General features: G+C 37.5%; 1 protein-coding gene across 1 annotated transcript in view; it reads left to right on the plus strand.

The window, feature by feature from the left end:
• The window catches only part of LOC145980556 (uncharacterized), a 47,395-nt gene extending 28,558 nt beyond the window's left edge, over positions 1-18,837 (plus strand). The window contains exon 7 of the mRNA XM_083113579.1: positions 15,401-18,837. The gene's annotated coding sequence lies outside the window, so the exon portion shown is untranslated. The remainder of the gene's footprint in view (positions 1-15,400) is intronic.
• The last annotated feature ends 1,877 nt before the right edge of the window (positions 18,838-20,714 follow it).

Consider the following 20,714-nt stretch of genomic DNA (forward strand, 5'->3'; position numbering starts at 1 on the left):
CCGAAGGTCACGCATGCAAGCGTACAAGACGTGGTCACAGGCCACGTCGAAAGTACGCGAGTCCAATATATATATAGCCCCAATCCCACCACTGACTCACTGACCTAAATGTTCTCCATGAAGGAAGCCCCAGAGGCGAAAAATGCCCGATTACGACCCCCCACGAAATTGTCCCAAAGGGCCGAGAAAATTCAAAAATAGCTCAATTAGCCCTGCTTTAAGGGTGAAAATGCACTTTTTTCACGTCCTTAGCAACAGTTTCTATGGCTTTTCTTTTTTGCTCACATTGTTTCCTTCAATTCTTAATTGTCTAGCTACATTATATATCTCCCAGATCACGCACAGATGAATCAACTCCTAGTTTTGAAAAGGTACCTCAAACAAGGTGCCATCTACATAAGATGATGATTCAGTCCAGACACAATTACGCATATATTATTATACTCAATGCGAAAATATCTACATCGTGCTTGTTTTAACTAAGAGCTAGCCGTGCTTGTTGTTGTCCATGGAAACGTACGTTGCTAGGGAACTTAAAGAAAGTTTATTTTCAACCGGAAAACTACTGTAAGAGAATTATGCTAGACTATTCGAATTTCAAAAAATGAGCATCAGAATTTATTACAGAGGAGAGGTAGGAATTTGATGGGAAAAGACGGAAAACAATTATTTTTCAATTACGTTTACAAATGTGAAAATGACAAAAGACGTAATTATTGCTTTTTTCAATTTAGTGTCGCTATTGAATTCGTTTATACAAGAAATGTAACTATCTTGAAACGGTTATTGCTTATTCACTTTATTATTAAGGAAATTGGCAATACTATTTTGAATATTTGTACCATATTAGAGCACGTACAGATGTAAAGTTACGTTCAAAACTTTCCAAATAAGCGAAGCACGTACACGAGTTTGATATATACAGATTATTATTAATCTGAACAAGGGTCATCCTCCAGAATACCTTGCCTTTCCTTGATGCTAAAGTATCAAGTATGATTGATTTGGTTTGATTTACTTTACCTCACATATCTACTACATTTGTCTAATTGCGAAAATGAGGATGAATGATGATAAGATGGAATGGATGAAGGGGCAATCACAAACACACATGGACAACACTAGTCCTAGAGAAGATTATCTTGGCTGCAGGTCCAGGCGCCAGGGCCTCGTTAGTCTTCAAAATACAGTCCAGAGTGTACTACATGGAAGAGAAGTTGACATTGGGGTGTCACATTAAAGGGTCATCACTAGAGCTCGGATGTTGAAGACCTATAAAAAGACCCAAAAATGGAAAAAAGGACGTATAAATGTGATCCAAATTAATTAATAACTTCAGTTTTAACCTCCCCCCCCCCCTCTCTGCACGGCACCACGTTATCTGACTTGAGATCTTTGCGGGCATGTGCTGTCTGGTCGTATACACCATGCTGAAAGCTTCAAAACAAGAGAAAGTTTCCAATTACATCGCGACCTTTCAGACAAGTTACGGTTAAAGGACCTTGTACCGTACCTGCTTCAGTCGTCCAAAAATGTTTTTCTCTTGTTTCAGGGATAGTTCAAATATATTTCTTTCTTTTTTTATTTCTTTACTACAGGAAGGATGTTTAAGGCTAAAATAGGACCAATAAGCCAAAAAAAAAAAGGCAAAAAAGAACAAATAAAACCCACCTTTTTCTGGCCTACGATGACCCAAAATGAACATATATTATGTTGGGCCTCCTCTTTGGACACTAGTAAAAAAAAAGTATTTTTCCTCAACTTCCGAGCCCTAGTCATCACTTACACACTGTATCAAATACGATAAGCAACACTTGAGTATGGTGTGCATTAAATACACAACTTATGGCTGAAGTGAGAGCCCAGTGAATTCTCCAAAATGGAGACACTGCTGTCATGTGTTTGTAGTATAATTCCACTCTTCGTGTCTTGTCTGGCAGAAAAAATAACTGGCAGTGGCAACCATGAACATGTATGGCATGGGTGCATACACAGAATACTAAAAGCTTGGAGGGGCCTTGAAATGAGCACTTAGTGAGAAAAATCTTGCAAAGCAAAGCTGTGCGGCTTGGTATCTATACATTATAAAGTTTGATGATGTATACAAACACACTTTCTAATTATTTATTTTCTTTTTTTAAAAGAATACGGGAAATTGTGACTCGATCTCCACCATTCTGCAAGTTTGATATTTCTGTTTTTTTTTTGTTTATTACAAGTATACTGCAACTTTCTTTTGCCATTTTTTTCTGAGAAAACCTGTATAGATTGCTGTTGTCTACTTCCAATTCAAGTAACTAGTTCTAGTAATAACTAGATTTGAAGATGGGAAGTCAGAAGTTACTTTGGAGCTCAGTAGAGTTACAAAATTATATGTCAAGGTGCTTTATGCACAGGCTTTCCATCCTTTTCCCATTGTTCGTTGAGTACCATGGGGATTACATTATAATTTGGCACACACAAGAGATGTGTGGCTGGCTCTGTAGCTCATTGGTGCAACAATGGCACAGTATGCCAGAGACCCGGATTCGAGTCCTGGTCGAGCCTGCATTTTTCGCTGAAATTTTGTCATGTCATGGAAAATGTTTTCAATCAATTGCAGTTCAACTTTTGTCTTCATTTGTGAAGTTCTTATTTTCCTCCCTGTGATTCTAAGAGACTTTATACTTACTGTGTGCTCCATATTTCTACTGCACATGTTGCTATTGAAGTAATATATGTTTGGCAATTTACCCTTTTACAATTTACTCACATTCCAAATGAAGGGTCATGGGGAAAGAAAACAGTTAAGTCAACTTTCGTCCAACTCCATAAATTGAAATTTCAATTGCAAAATATCACTGGAATGTAAATAATGTAAATGAAAAGGTACAAAAATGAAACATATGATTTGAAAAATTAAAGTTTCAAATGTATGAAATGAAACTAGGCACGTTGTAAAGTCCAGCACAGCATCAGCATGGCAGAAAATGACACCACTATCTCACTTATGACAGAAAGTTAACTTGCCTGTTTTTTTTCTTCTTCTGACGCTTCAAATGAGGATTTTTTTGTCTGCTTGTACAGACATTCACGAACTGGAATTAATCATGCCCTCTTTTGCAGTACCTTCTCTTCTGTTTGCATTTTTTATAAGAAGAGCATTTCATTTACATAATTATTTATTTTATAGTGCATTGTTTGTAAACATTTTGTCCTCAAACTTCTGGCTTCCAATAACAATGGGACGCATTTTAGACCCAGCTACCTAGGACTGCAAGAAGCTTATTTATTAATGGTTATGTGCAATAAATAACTAAGGTAAATTTTTCTTAACACTGTTAAATTTGAATTTCACATTCCTTTGATGGTCATCACATTGACAAGAACACCCTGGGCTCTCTTTGCCATAGCACAGTGGAGCACATCTGCCAGTGTGCTCGTTATCCTTTAATAAATAGGGCAATGTTTTCCAACCCTTACCCCATCCGTTATGGAACCCCTCCTATAACCGGATGAGTGAAAATTAGCTTCACTGTGAACCCTATCTTCATGGAGCACTGCTGCAACTGTATCTTACAAGCATACAGTATTAGGCCACTTTTCAAAATCCTGCAAGCATTGGTACAAGTATTGTTCACACATTGAGCCAATCGATGGGTAGATTCTTGGGTCCCTGTTGCACAGCATTTTCCACCCATTTAATATTCTCTGCACTACAAATTGTTCAGGGTCGTCCTGGGGATTGTTTCTTGTTGATGTTGCCTGTCTTATGGAAGTTAATAATAGCATGCAGCGAAATCACCTTTTTACTGTAACAATGAATGTTCTACTGGAAAATAATGCTTCTACAACATTTTAAAGATGGGCAATTGTATATTTTTACGAGGGTCACTATTTATATTTTGAGCCTAACAATGAAAAAACAGGAATTTGGCATTGAAAACTGCTTTATTGTTTGTCGAAGTATTCTCCTTTATGGTCAATACACTTTTGCATTCGTTCGAACCATTTGTCAAAGCAGTTTTTCCAATCTTCTTGAGACACCTCCATAATATGGTTTTTGAACGCATCAATGGCATCTTCCGCCGACGAAAATCGTTGTCCACGCAATTTATTCTTGACATTCGGGAACAAGAAGAAGTCATTGGGTGGCAAATCAGAACTGTACGGCAGATGACCCATCAATTCGATTTTTTGACTGTTCATAAAGTCGGTTGTTAGACGAGATGTGTGACATCTGGCATTGTCTTGATGAAGAATGATCCGACGGCGTTTGTTTGTTTTCCGTATTTGACCAAAGACCTCTGGCAAACAAATTGTTGAGTACCATTCAGAGTTGACCGTTCTACGTTCCTCTAAAGGCACAGTTGCCACATGACCAGTTTTGACCAGTTTTCCCGAAAAAACAGGCGACCATTTGTTTCGATGTGCTTCGAGCGCAAACAACTTTTGTTGGATTGGGTTCATCTTGAAACACCCATACAGTCGACTACTGTTTCCGTTCCGGCTCATATGCATATATCCATGATTCGTCACCTGTTACAATCTTATACACGTCTTTTGAAGCACCACAATTGTATTTATTGAGCATTTGTTTTGTCAAATTGTGTGGGATCCAACGAGAACATACCTTTCTCACAGCTAAATGATCATGTAATATTTTATATATGCTGGTGGAACTAATGCCTATGTTTGCCTCAATCTCACAGTATGTCACATGACGATCTTGCAGTATTAGGTTTTTTCACAGCATCAGTGTTTTCTTGAACAACAACTGATTTTGGACGACCTTCGCGAATCTCGTTGGTGAGCGAATGGCGGCCGCGATTAAATTCGTTATACTAGCGTTTCACAGTGGCAAAGGATGGGGCTTCATCGTCAAATATGGAAGTAAGTTGATCGATGCACTCTTGTCTTGATAATCCACGTCGAAAATCGTAAAAAATCATCGCACGAAAATGTTCACGAGTTAATTCCATTTTATTGTTGTCGCGCAATCTCCAAGGCAATATAAACCAGGGTGGCGACAGACCTGGAAAACCTGGAAAACCGGGAAAAGTCAGGGAATTTGAGGTGTCAAAAAAAGTCAGGGAAATGTCAGGGAATATTGTCTTTATTTACTTCGAACACTCTTTTGACGAAAATTGTTATAACTCGGGCACTATGGGAGCAATCTACTTCGGATAACTTTTGTTTTGCAGCTAAAAGATCAGCGCATGACACCGTGTACAATTTAGAACACCGGACCGAGGAAGGGAGCTGGGGGGAACGTCCCCCAAATTTCAATGGAAAAAACGTAAAAATCTGGAGTTTGCCCCCTCTTCTCCCGCTATTTTCTGGAGAAGGCGCAAACTTTAGTATTCTTTTCAAAGAATGGACATTTCTCAAGAGAATGAAACATGTTTCATGTTCTTGGGTGCCATAGAAGTTGAATAATAAGCCAAAATGTCATTTTTTTCTTTAACGAAAAATAGGTAATTTGCATTTTTGGAGGAAAATTGTTATAACTCGGACACTATGGGAGCAATCTACTTCGGATAAGTTTTGTTTTGCAGCTAAAACATCAGCGCATGCAACCGTGTACAATTCAGAACGCCGAACCGAGGAAGGGGGTATGAGGGGCGCGACCCCCGAATTTCAATGAAAAACAAAAATCTGGAGTTTGCCCCCTCTTCTCCCGCTATTTGGGAAGAAGGCGCGAACTTTAGTATTCTTTTTAAAGAATGGACATTTCTCAAGATAATGAAACATGTTTCATGTTCTAGGGTGTCATACAAGTTGAATAATAAGCTAAAATGTGATTTCTTGTTTTGTTTTTTTTTACGAAAAATAAGGTAATTAGCATTTTTGGAGGAAAATTGTTATAACTCGGGCACTATGGGAGCAATCTACTTCGGATAAGTTTTGTTTTTCAGCTAAAACATCATAGCATGCAACCGTGTACAATTAAGATCGCCAAACCGAGGAAGGGGGGTTTGGGGGCGTGACCACCGAATTTCAATGAAAAAAAAACAAAAATCTGGAGTTTGCCCCCCTTTTCTCTCGCTATTTTCGGGAGAAGGTGCAAACCTTAGTATTCTCTTCAAAGAATGGACGATTCCAAAGAGATTGAAACTTGTTTCATGTTCCTGGGTGCCATACAAGTTGAATAATGAGCCAAAATGTGAAACTATTCGGAAATGTGTCATGGATATGTTGCGGAGAGGCGGGGGGGGAGGTTGATCATCAATATGAATTTCCCAGGCTTGCTCCAGACCTGTGTCAGAGTTTCAACCCAAACAGAAGAGTATGAGGGTCCAAAAAGCACATTCATGTCGTAATCTGCACCATGATACCATATGGTTTCATCGGGTCAGAACAACCTGACTCTGATGATACCATATAATATCATCGAGGGAGTAAAGGTTAAGCCTCTAAATATTACGTTGAAAATGCATTGAATTATCATTTTTTCTTGTCCGTATGGGAGAGTAGTAAGGAGACAGAACTGTCAACAGATGGAGGGGATGGGACTGGGTGGCACCGTCCGATAGTTGTCGGATGTCGTAGTAAGGCATTTTGTTGGGCAAACTGAAGGAACATGGAAACAAATAGGTTCCATTGATACATATGATTTTTGTCGAATATCGCCACCCGACAAAGTATCTCACTACAACATGTGACAGAAATTGCATGCATGGGACTCTTATGATTTAGGTTCGATGTCTTCGCACTGCAACATCCAACAAAAACCGTATGCATAAACAAGAAGAGCTTTAGACTGCAAATATGCTGCTGGAATTGTATTACTCTTCTGGCTCACTTCACCTCATTTAATGTATCAGTGCTTACAAAGGTTTTCTTTCATCGTCCTGACGTATTAGTGGTTTCGCACAAGTTAACATACGTTTACAATCACATTGCACTATTCTTAGATATCAAGAAGACAAGAAGAATCCAACATAACTGGATATATATTGAATACTATCACGAGAAAGTGAAACATAAATCTGCATTGGTGAACGTTATAAAAATTGGCAAGTGCACACTCCCAACCTCAAATTTACTGCAACACTAGTATTGCAATGAAATTAACACCATTCTCTGTCCTGTTTGTTTAAACTCGTGAGAGATGGTCATTAATCTCTCACTGAGTAACGTTAATGTCCAATATTATGAAATAAAATACTAATAATAAATACGTAAATATTTTAATATCATATTTACTCGAATCATTCAATCATAAAAGCAAATCACTTTCTTCAAGAATTGACTTTTTTCTGCCAGCCCTGCTAAATTTTCACTTTCCATCTACTGATTTATACGAGGGGTGGCCAGAAAGTAATTTCCGATTGATTTTTCGCAAACGCCAAAACCGTGAAAAATGGTAGTTGCTGCGAAGTTATGTTTAGGAATGTGCAGTGATGTCTGGATACATTTTTCGCCCTTTCTAAATATGAAAATAATGCGAATTTGTCATAAAATGTTAATTTGGCGTTATTAGCGATTTTCTTTAAAGAAATGACCTAAAACAACAAAAATTTTCATGAAATCCAACATTCTTGTCTTTTCTAGGCCTGTTTGTGTACATAGAACATGCAAGTTTTCCAACATTTTACTCAAGAGTAAACTATAGAGTTATACGTACATGGAATAATTCCGACAGCCACATTAAATCCTGTATTTCCCAGGATTTTTTCAACTTCTATCAAAACCATTTGCATCACAGAGAAAAGTGGCAGGGTTCTAACAGGAGATCGAGTGCGTATCTACTGTCACACGGGATCCACATCCTCGTATTTGTCGCACGAGATATGTTTTGAATTACGAAGCTAAGTGCGCTCCATCGGCATTTGTCAAGCGAGTAATAATGGAGCTCAGTCGTTAGGGCGTCTGACTACTATGCAAGAGACCCGGGGTCGATCCCCTGCAGGGGAGAACCGGGATGTTTTCCGCCTATTCAAACTGCTCCGGCACCAACCCAGCATCATATGAAGCTGGTACCTTGAGGAAACTTTGTGGGATAAAGGTAGCCAGGAGCATGGTGCTTATCAATCACGCCCACCTTTAGCCATGATCAAGAAAGTGTGGGGCCCTAACTCCACACCCTTATACACCTTCATGGAAAAGTCCAGGGGAGCACTTTACTTTTACTTCCTCAAAAATCTGTTCCAACATATCAAACTGTCACGAAAATACGTAGACCATGTGATCTACAATTTAAAATAATAGTTTAAAAGCACAATGGAGTATTAAGTTTCGGTATATTTGGCAGATAAATGTTCTAAAACAAAAAAGCGAATTTTGGGAAACTTAATACTGACAAGTCAAAAAAAGATAATGCCAATTTTTTGGTGCCATTATATATCGGTATCAGTCACGTGAGATTGATTGATTTTAATTTTTTGGGTGCGTCGCCACTTATGGTTATTATGCACCCTTCAGTATATATGGGGGAAATTCCATTATCTAAAATCCTTACCTTAAAATTTAAAAAAGGGGTATGGAAAATAACTTTCCCAAAAGAACTCTCACGAAGAGGCGTAAGTCATGTGACTTACAATTTGAAACAGTAGTTTAAAAACACCATGAAGAAATAATTTCAGATATTTGCCAGAAAATGCGCTAAAATGAAAATGTGAATTTTGAGAAAAATAACACCGTATAGTAAAAAATAAAAAATAAGAAAATACACCAATTTGAAAACAAATAACAAAATATCAAGGTCCCTACCGATTAGGCATAAATAAAACATGAATATCAGTTGTAATTTATTGCATTAGTAAGAGTGAGCCTTAACCTAATTTTCGGCATAATCACCACCGTTGTTCTAGCATTTGTCGTAGCATGGCACTAGATTTTGTATGCCCATGGTATATGTGTCGGACAGCAAAGACTGGAACTATCTCTACCGCAGTGTTGCCCTGCCAGAATCCTCTTCAGTTAAACAAAGAGATGAAAGTCGGTACATTCAAGGCCAGGGCTGTACAGGGAGTGGTCCAAGATCTCTCACCTGAAGTGATGCAAAGGGCCTGTGTGTACTCAGCTGTACAGGGTTGTGCAAAGTCGATTGGCCTTCCGTGAATTGTCTGCACCACGTCTGACCATACACGACGTCCGGTCTGCACATCTCACACAATTGCTGGTGGCTCTGTGCCAAATTCTGAGTGTACATTGTAGGCTAGGCTCGGTGGGAGACTGTATGACGGCTGCATTGCAACTGTACCAGATTACTGCTACATGCCACTTCTTCCTGCCTGCATGGGTGTGTGTCTATCTCTGACCACCAGTGCTGCGTATAGGCACCATTGGAGCTTTTTTCAGGATGCCCCTCGTATATGAACTTTCAGAAGCTTTTATTATTAGAGTGTTCCTGTTTTAATGTATGGTTAGCTAAATCAGGTACCTATACAATGCAATTCTATAAATTCTTTGCGTTAAATTTCTAATACCTACATACCCTTTTCGACAGCATTAATGGTATAACTGCATGTTGTCAGTTTCACAGTACTTCACTTGGATATACTGTACTGAAGCAGAAATCCCATTGATAATGTAAGGAAATATGACACTTTATTTTGTTCGATTCAATTGTTTCACTTATATGCAATAGTTAAGTTGTTTGCTTTACAGAGAAGATAGCTTGATGCATTGAAAAATGAGTCCGCACTCGTGGTTCTTGCAAGCAGAGGGTCCCAAACCTCAGTGGAAATATCAATATATAATACCGAGAATGTATAAGGAAACTGATAAATTACAAATTGTATTTATTAATCAATCACTCTTCACTCTTATTTTTTTAAGTCGTAACTTTAAAAATAATCAAGTATTTTATTTTAAACTTACTGCGTATGACAAAATTCCGTAATCCTTCCCTAGCTTGTGAATTGTAATAATTTTCCAAATTCACTCTTTTGCAGTTTGAATTCAAATCATAGAGAATAGAGAAATTGAGTCAATTTCATAGAAAATAATATTGGTACTTAACAAATCTATACCTGGATCTGTATGAGTTTATTATTTCCATTTGCAAAAACATCGATTTAGTTTAGTTTGTAATTGTCAGGGAAAAATGTAAATTTTGTCCTGGAAAACCTGGAAAAGTCAGGGAATTTCATTTCTGCTTGTTTGTAGCCACCCTGATAAACACAAATGAAGCTATTGACAAAACATTTGAAGTACGTTATGGTCAATAATGCCAGACGATTCCGTGCAAACGTCAAATCGCACCTAACTTCAATCAGTGTTACCAAGGCTCGAAATATAAATAGTGGCCCTCGTATGCACATAAGACAAAATATGCCTTTAAAACAGGCAAAATATACACATAAATTTTAGAAAGGTGTCTAAGAATTGTGTATTATGATCTATATATGCTTTGACTGCACGAATATTCTCCAATTTCCTTTGAAATGCTCCTTGTAATAAACCAAATCATTTAATCAAATTTATGAGAATACACTAAATTGTAATTTTTAATATAAACATATTCATAATTAGGAAAAGAGACGCCGTAGAGAGAAACTAGTACTCAATTTATCCACAGAACTGTTTTTTCTTCTTCGTTCTATTAATTTCAGTGGTTGCTCCCACCATCCTCGTTGGAACTTGCTGTACTGTTGCTTGGCGTGCATCTTTTGTTTGTAGTTCTCCGGCTGCGCTGTTGTTAACTGTGCGTCAGGGTCCGTGTCGTCTTCTATTTCCAGGCGATAACTGTTGTAGTAGGGGCATCCAAGTGTGGTGCGCTTGTCTGCTATCGATGTTTAGCTCGTGTAGGAAGTGCATTATGGCATGCGTTTCCTTGATTTTGGTGTCTACGAGCATGTGGGCAGTGTGTGTGACTTGAACCTTTTGAATTTTATGGCTGTTGTATTTGATATGCCGATGTAATGTGCCTTGCACTCTGCATTGTATACACCTGGGTTATCAAGGGGGGAGAGGAAGTACCGTTTGTGTTTGTTCAGTTTATCAGCTATTTTGGAATTGGGTTTGTGAGCTACTTTGATGCCATATGGGAGAAGGGATTTGGATATGCGGTTGGAAGTGGTGGGATGGTAGGGGAAGGCAAACCATTTATATTGGCCGCTGGAGGTTGATTGTGGCTGGGTTGCTTGCAGATGGGTTGATTGTGGTTGGTTAGGGTGTCTGACCTGTATTTCCGCTTTACTTCAGCAAGTGGAAAGTTGTTCTTCTGTGTAGCCATGTCTCAGGGCTATTTCAGTGATGGTGGCTATCTCCTCTCGTAGATCCTCTTCTCTGCAACAATAGGAGAAAGCTCTTCGATAAAAGTTCAGCCACACATTAGCTTTTTGGTTTGGGGGATGGCTAGAGAGAGCATGTATGTACTGGTTGCCTTCGTCAGGTTTTCTGTAGACAGTGGTTGTGAATGTGTTAAGTGCACGGCTGATGGTGATGTCCAGGAAGTTGATATTATCATGCTTTTCTTGTTCTACGGTGAAGTTGAGCCTGAGGTAGATGCTATTTAGCTTGTTCACTAGAAGGTTGAACGAAGTAGAAAAAACAGTTTCGTGGATAAAGTGAGTACTAGTTTCTCCGTATTTATAAACATATTTATAACCCAGAACCTGCAAGTGTTACAATGTACAAACCAATGCATAAAGAAAACTACAATTAAAGGGCTTATTTTGTTTATTTCATATATTACATATTGTTACAGGTTTAATAAAAGCAACAATTTCCACTTACACTGGGGAACAAAATTGAACTTTTTTTGTGACACACTGGGGAAAATAGCTGATCCTAATAGCACTTTTTGCGCTGAATTCAAATGTGTAAGTAGTTTTTCTCCATCACCCACAGTTTCTTTGTGACACCCAGGTTAAGTGTGAAATATGTTTGTGCATTGAACTTAACTAAAATGTGAGAGTTGTTGATATCCTTCTGCATTTTGCACCTGGAATATCCCTCTTCAGCATCCAACAGTTATCAGTAAGCATTCTTGCCCTCTATTGTCCCTGGTACCTCTTTTCCATGAGAGAGATATCTTGGTGGAAACACTCCCCATGTTCGTCACTTGATAGCACCGAGATTGTCAGGGAAGAAATCCAGCTAAGAGTCAAAGAAATGTATTTTGAGGGACATATTACACCCCATATCTTTGTATGATGAAACAGTGCACGATCTAATGGTAGTTCGGAACCTTACGATTTCCTAAAACGTTTATACACAAAAAACGTTTATACACAACGCTTTTAAATTAACTCCAGACTGACCTCCAAATATTTTATGCATTATCAAAGTGCTAATTTGGTAGCATACGAGAGTCACTATTTATATTTTGAGCCTAACAATGAAAAAACATGAATTTGGCATTGAAAACTGCTTTATTGTTTTTCGAAGTATTCTCCTTTATGGTCAATACACTTTTGCATTCGTTCGAACCATTTGTCAAAGCAGTTTTTCCAATCTTCTTGAGACACCTCCATAATATGGTTTTTGAACGCATCAACGGCATCTTCCGCCGACGAAAATCGTTGTCCACGCAATTTATTCTTGACATTCGGGAACAAGAAGAAGTCATTGGGTGGCAAATCAGAACTGTACGGCGGATGACCCATCAATTCGATTTTTTGACTGTTCATAAAGTCGGTTGTTAGATGAGATGTGTGACAGCTGGTATTGTCTTGATGAAGAATGATCCGACGGCGTTTGTTTGTTTTCCGTATTTGACCGAAGACCTCTGGCAAACAAATTGTTGTGTACCATTCAGAGTTGACCATTCTATGTTCCTCTAAAGGCACAGTTGCCACATGACCAGTTTTCCCGAAAAAAACAGGTCACCATTTGTTTCGATGTGCTTCGGGCGCGAACAACTTTTGTTGGATTGGGTTCATCTTGAAACACCCATACAGTCGACAGCTGTTCATATGCATATATCCATGATTCGTCACCTGTTACAATCTTATATACGTCTTTTGAAGCACCACGATTGTATTTATTGAGCATTTGTTGTCACATGACGATCTTGCAGTATTAAGTTTTGCACAGCATTAATGTTTTCTTGAACAACAACTGATTTTGGACGACCTTCGCGAATCTCGTTGGTGAGCGAATGGTGGCCAGGATTAAATTCGTTATACCAGCGTTTCACAGTGGCAAAGGATGGGGCTTCATCGCCAAATGTGGAAGTAAGTTGATCGATGCACTCTTGTCTTGATAATCCACGTCGAAAATCGTAAAAAATCATCGCACGGTTCACGAGTTAATTCCATTTTATTGTTGTCGCGCAATCTCCAAGGCAACATAAACAACACAAATGAAGCTATTGACAAAACATTTGAAATACGTTACGGTCAATAATGCCAGACGATTCCCTGCAAACGTCAAATCGCGCCTAACTTCAATCAGTGTTGCCAAGGCTCATAATATAAATACTGGCCCTCGTACAAGAATTCCTTCTTGATTTTAGCATCCTAACACGAGGAAATGTTTCCTTCAAATAATGAAACAGCACCATTTTTGTCCATTGCCTTAATGAAGATTTTGAAAAGCCCTCTTTAACTTGATATGAAGTGGAGGAAGAAGAATCAAATCAGAGTGGACTAGTGAGGTATGTAGTGACTGTCCAGGTGTATGTGATTCACGATTTGGCCATTCTTTATTGTTGCAATGATTATTCTTGTCCCTGCTGTCCCATTTTGCACAAGAAGCAGCAAAATTTAGTATAGCCGAGCTGCAAATCCTTTAACAACACAATTACTTTTAAATCTAAGCATATGATCCACCAATACTTGTCATACTGAATTGTTTCTTACAACATTTTCATATTTTCATGCGTTTCCTTCATGTTAGTTGTGGCACAGAAGGAAATTTGTTCCCATTGTGCAAAGGAACAGCCCTCAAACAAGTTTTCAAGGAATCAGTGAACAGTCTCCGCTATATTGTTTCATATTCTTGATCAAATAAATCCATCACATTGCAAATATTATTACAATACACTATTGTTTTCTCTGGAGTTAAAATCTTCAAACTCGCCAAAGTGTGTTTCTGAATGAGATTCCAGCCTTTCAGCCTACTGTAGATACCAACAGTTTGGGCTGTTTCTTTCCCAATTTTAAATCCCGAACAGGGTTGTTTAATTCACCTTGTGTTAGCAGATGAGGTTCACAGGAAGAGGCTTCAAAAGTAGAATGATCTTGCTTCTCATTTTGAACTTTCGTAGCTGCCTCGTGTTCCCATCCATTGTCTACAGTTAGATATGTATGGGGATGTGGTACAGGTACTGGCATCACAGCAGATGGCAAATGTGGTTACTTTACTGTTTACTTGCATTTACTATTTATTCCTTTTACCTTTGCAAAACAGAAATAACAATTTGATGAATTATCTCGTGGTTCAAGCTACAACATTTCATTTCCATTGACATTGCATCAACTACGAGGTTCATACCCCCCTTCCATTCAATGTGATTCAGCCCTCCCCCGAAATAAATTTCGCGTGCATTGTTTTGCATTCATAAAGGTTAAATTGTTTGTGCCCACCTTCTGTTCAGAATAATTTAAAATATTGTTTTACATACATTACTATCACAGAAAAAATGCCTAAAATTCCAAAAAAGCAATACTTAAAAAAAGTCACTGGTGTGAAAGTAAGATATGTTAGGGAAAAGGTTCTGTCTAAGTAAGTATGGGGGGTGGGTAGAACTGGGCTCTCCTTTCGATTCGCTAAACTTACCGAATCTCTTGCGTATTTCTAGCTGTTTCATGGCATTGAGTGACTAATTTCGCTTAAATATGCGAGTATTCAGACTTATTTTTTACTTTTTCTCTAAAATATTTAAAAAGTAATTTTTTTTTATTATTTTGCTTTGTCATCCCCACATCTCCCGATGACCAGACGCTTCGCCTCTGATAAAAATGTTATCAAATAAGAGCCTAAACTTTATATTAAGACAGTACATAGCTTTATGATAATTTGGTATCAACTATAAAAACTGTCTGGTACTGTTGAAATGATGCTGTAATATTTTTCACATTACACGTGGTTTAAGCGGCTTTGTAACTTTTTCTTAAGTTTAAGTAAGTTGACATAATAATAACAGTAATGATGGATGTGTAAGGTGTGTCCTGAGAGGGCACCCAAAGTCAACATCAATTCCACACACTTCCAGTAACTGCAGGCTAACAAGGCTCTAACACCTGAACCTATGGATGACATATTCCTTTGTATGGCTGTGTTTGTACCTCATATGCTGAGTGGCCCTTTACAGTCTCAACTTTTAACCTAAGTAAGGAGATTTTTAGTCCTCAAGAGACAAGTATTGATTTTAGTTATGGTAAGGGGCTGGGCAACAGGTGCAAATAGCCTAAATGCTGAAGTACCCAACCTTCTTATTTCAATCAATCAATATAACTTTCAAAGTGAAACATTTTTATACATTTTATGATACTTATTGATGTATTTTTATTTTGTTCTAAAGGTGGTGCTGCAACGTTTCTCCAGAGATTTTTCGCAATGAAAGTGATGTGATTTTTATTAACACAATCATTCATATTTGTAATGTGAATGAATTTTTTTTTTATTTGCATTAGACAGGATGCCAAAGTTCATGAGGAATTCAGTGAGTTATTTGTATAAGTATTTTGAAACTATTTGTTTTATAACAATGAAACAACGTTCCTCCATTGTGTAGCACATTACTCAAAAGAATATTTGAGTTCAAGTGATTACCATGTGATAATTGATTTTGCATTTATGTAGTTGTGTATTATTGTTCATTTTTGTGTTATATGTTTAAGTTGGTATATTTTAGAGCATGAAAATTGTCGTGCATTTCAAGACTGATACAAAGTTTGATGTTAACAGTGTTCCTTTATATTAATTCAGAAAGCAATATAGTATTTTCTTCTGCTTAATGACTTTTCTTTAATGCTTTGTTAATTTTTATTAATATTGTATTTACTCATTTCATTTCCACATTTTGTAACTTTTTACTATCACAATTCTTCCTCGTTCATAGTGGTTACATGAACAGATTGGAGTTTTCTGTACTAGATAACCTGTAACAAGGGAAAAATTCCATTACTAAAGATTTTGTTAATGAACAAAGTAAAGGTAACAAATGGAATATACATGGTAAGATAGTTCACCGTTTGTTCTTGTATCATTCCAAAAGTTTTATAGTGAAAAATGAACAAGTTATGATACTTTTGCTATCAACATTTACTTTTTTAAATCTTTCAACTGCCTGGTAACGTAAGTAAAATATTGGATATATTTCTCTTGCATTCCAATGATACGCTTAATTTCTAAGATTTTCATCTCGTGTGAGGCTTGCATAGTAAAATAATATTTATACTTCCTTGCATTTAGTGTACAAATTTGATTACTTTCATCACTTAAAATATTTTTACACTTCATCAACGAAGGAGAGAGAATCTTCATTGGTTAAAACAAAGTTTAAAGTTACGGATAAAACGTCTTGACGGCCAGAGATTGCAAGTGATTTTTCAAGAATAATCTTCGAAAGTTAAAGGGGAAATTGTTGTCAAGAAGTTTATGTAGAGTGATCTCTTACATAAATATCTAATTTGTGAGGATTCTGAAATCTCACTTGAAATTTTCAAATAAAATTTCCTGACATTCCATTTGCATTATAATGTAATTTTGTATTTTTGTTAATGTAATAGAGGAACTCGGTAATTAAGCTTAAAATAATGTGTGAGCAGGAAATATTGTAAAGATTCATGTGCCTTAAAATGCCAAGTCATTGGTGCCAGTATTATAAGGATTTTTGTTCTAGTGCCAAAGTTAAATTTTTGGTTTAGAATAAGAAATAGGTTGTTCTTCATTGCATGGGCAAAATAATAATATCAATCACCAAGTTTCAGTGTGTTGTAAAATTCATATCTCCATTCACTTCAACTTGTCTTTTGCAATCACATACAGTAATAGTATATATGCTTCTGTAATTTCCACATATACAGTGCTTTTCACGGTTGAGTTGGCCGTGGAGCAGCAGCTAGCATGCTGGCCAGTGAGAGCGCATCTGCTGGCAAACTGGATGCAACATCCGCGTAACTGGAACGGCTAGTTATGTTATCACCCGTCCATTTCATAGCAGTACGATAAACAAGGCAATGGTACATCACATGGCTCTGACATCACACTACGTAATCTCGAGGCCTCGTGTCTGAGCCAGGAGAATCGCTCGCCCAATTGGTCTCTGGTAGCGAAGCTACACACGCACACACTGTAGTTAAGTATTTCAACAATTAATATCACCCTGTGACTATACAACATATACAGGGGGGGGGGGTGAACACTCAACTTAGGTGCCAAGAAGTAAAGGTTAATTACTGGTTATTTATATAAACGTTAGTGATGTTAGAATTCTTGTTAGTAAGTAGGATTTACTTGATAATGCTTTGGTTGTAATAAACATGAAATTGAAAAGATACTTATAACTTATAATTATTTACTAAGGTCTATTGCTCTCACTACAGGTACGTAGTTGTATGACTCTAGGAAATGGGGGCCCAGTCAAACTATCCATTATGTGGGACGATGTTCACACGTAGTAATGGAATAAGCTCGTATAATTACATTGACAGTTACAATTAAAATGAGCATGTACCGTGTTACAATAGGTGTTGGAAATGTTGTCGTCCTGCATCCACACATTTACTGCATGTTTTTTGAAAATTTTCACTAACACATATCAGTTCCTCTTCCGAAACTGCTTCAGTTTCTCTACTGATATTTTCTTTCAATTCTTGTAATGTATGGCTTCAGGTTTAAAAGCTTGCTAGCTCGGCACGCAGATATCATAGAAATGTCTGTTTCTTGTGCAATGTACGGGAAGAATTTTTGAGGAGTATGTTCCAATCGTGCTCTAATGTCATCTAGTTTCTCGTACGCCATTTCACCCTTTGCTTCTTATCAAAAACAAACCCTGTTTCCCAAAATTTGTTCACAAGTTTTTGAATGCTGTCTCTGTGTGGAACAGGAACATCTGGGAATTCTGCCGCAAAACACCTTGTAACTTCGCTACAAGAATTCATAATGACGTGTCGTTACATAAAATTTCGTTGTTTTAAATTGTAGTGTGGCATTATTAGACTGCAGAAAAGCAGCAGTAATATGTAAACTAAAACAAAACAATCTAAAACACTTGTTAACACCTCACTGATGCATCCAGTGCCAAAGCCAGCATACAGCTGTGGGTCTAAAAGCTAGCAGATGTTCTCTTGCTGCCCAGCGTGGTAGCCACCGCTCTATGGATGACTCAACTGTGAAAACACTGTATATAAAATATAAACTCATGCTTAGGACAAGAAAGGAAATAAATTATTATAAAAATTAAAATTTTAATGACTTTGGGGGGGGGGGGGGTTAAATACTGTGTTAGTAATAATTCTATCCTGTGTTTAAGGAGCAAGATATTCAAAACAGTCCTACAGGTAGAGAAAAATGAGAGAAGAAAAGTAAAACAATCTGTATAATGGACTGATTGCAAGACTGTACACCCTTATCTCCCACTTGCTGAGTAATTATGCTAAAAAGATATTACAATTATCCAATATTGTGCATAATTTTGAGAGACAATAACCACTAATGCAAGGAATTATGAAAGTATTTGTTATAATTAATGTACCATTTTGTAAGCCTTGTTGCGATTGGAATTTTCATGTGTATTTCAGAAATCTGTGATTTAAATTTTAATTGCATAAAAGTGATTGAAATGCTGTGTAATTAGCAGTTTCTCAAATGGAATTTGCACTGAAGTTATGTGTAGATATTTAGCAAAAGTTTTTATGGTTACATTTGAAGAAAACAGCAACTGCCATTTATTGTTATGTAACTGTGGCGATAAATGTTGACACAAGTCCAGTTAATAAAATAAGTATTTTTCAATATGTGAGGAAATATTTCTTGTTATTCAAAATTTCCCTTCCCAAATGTACACTAATACTCGAACAGATTTTAATGGAAGTTGTGGAACAACAAACGAACCAAATATATCCCTTCATCATTAGAAGCGATTACAAAAAGCAATAATTAATTTCCTTTATGCTTAGTTACTACTTGAATTCCTTCCTAGCCCAATGGTGTGAGTGGTCACAGGCTCGATTGCGGTAAGAAGCTTCGAAATTTTGCTGCTGATCTTGTATCATGGGGACAAATGGGCAGCTACTTGAAAGCAATATATGAAACTCCATTCTCAAAAGTCAGAAAACTCATGATGGGGACACAATGCACTGATCATACATTGCTTGTCACATTCCCCGGATTATCTCAATGGATCAACTTACGTTTATTCCTCAACGGCGAGCCTGAGACTTATCAGCCTACTTTGAAGCCCTCAGGTAGTGGGAAATCAAATAAGGATATGTTAACGTAAACCTTGCTAACTCTCGCACACCAAAAATATATTTAGCTGTCAGTTAATGTTAATATATAACACTTGCACTCACAATTAAACTTCGGTAAATTTCTCGTATCGGACAAATGGATTTCTTCAAATGTACAGGAGAATTTACTTACAGAATGCAGTTTCTTTATACTTGTGGAAGTTCGGGGAAGTGTTTTCTCGCATCGTTCATTGAATTTTACTGGTAAATCATCTATTTTTCGATATAAATGTGTGACCGATGCACGAAAGCTCTTGCATCCATTTACTTCCAGGTGAATGTAGCCTGTGTGTGATGGTGTAATCCCGGTCAGTGTTTCCAAACACGTGTTTTTGTAACTGAAGAAGGTAAGTTTCCGCAAATGGTTTGTGGGGCTGTGTCAATGATTCGTGGGCTATGTGTCAATGGTTCGTGGGTCTATGCGAGAATGGTGTATGGGGCTATGCATATTTTTTTCGAAACCAATTTTTAACTATTGTAACCTATACGTGACCCTACCTAACCTAACCTTACCGGAAATGGTTCGTGGGGCTATGTATGAATGGTTCGTGGGGCTACGTAGGTATTTTTGGGTGCAGTGGGGTGGAAACACTGCATGCCGAGTACGGTAGTGAAACTGTGACCGCCATTTTGCATGTTACCGAAGGCAAAAAGAAACGAAGAAAACTTACTCGATATGTCGCAAATAGAGCTTATTTCCGTGAAATAAGCGAAATGCCACCTTCAGCAATGTTTCTCAATGCAGAATACGTAAGTACGAATATTCAAATTAAATGAACTAGCAAATTTCAGCAGTTTGTCTGATACGAGAAATTTACCTTAAACTTCTTATTACAAACAAAATTGTATTAAGATCATAATACTTCTTGACTACACAAATTAACACATTCACATTTCCAAAATCACTTCCATTATCCACCAACATTCATAATAACTCTCACCTCACAACCCACAATCAAATGTGCTAAGGTTAGTCCATAACCATAACAGACTACCCAATTGAACAAAACAAATTACGTCATCATAGACAATTAACATATTAAACACTTAAAATGATATAATAAGTGGGTGCGTATCATGCTCAACGGAGGCAATTTAGCAGGCCTTGACCCTCGTTCCGCTGTTTGGCCATGAAGTTTTATATTTATTAATTAACATCAACATTCATTCTCCACCCTTCTCTGTGTGTGTGTGTCATGTAATTATGCAATGCTTTTAACTCTTTCGCTGCGCTCGTCGCATTTATGCACAGCACGCCAGGTGCCTTGCTCTGCGGAAGTTGCATTATTGCGAGTTCATACTTCCACTCGCTGCGGGTGTCGCATTTCCGCAGTACATCGCTTTTAGTAGCCTTCAGACATCTGTTGATACTATTTGGAA

This window comes from Lepisma saccharinum, chromosome 28 (assembly GCF_977018435.1).
Source record: "Lepisma saccharinum chromosome 28, izLepSacc3.1, whole genome shotgun sequence".
NCBI classification, from domain to species: domain Eukaryota; kingdom Metazoa; phylum Arthropoda; class Insecta; order Zygentoma; family Lepismatidae; genus Lepisma; species Lepisma saccharinum.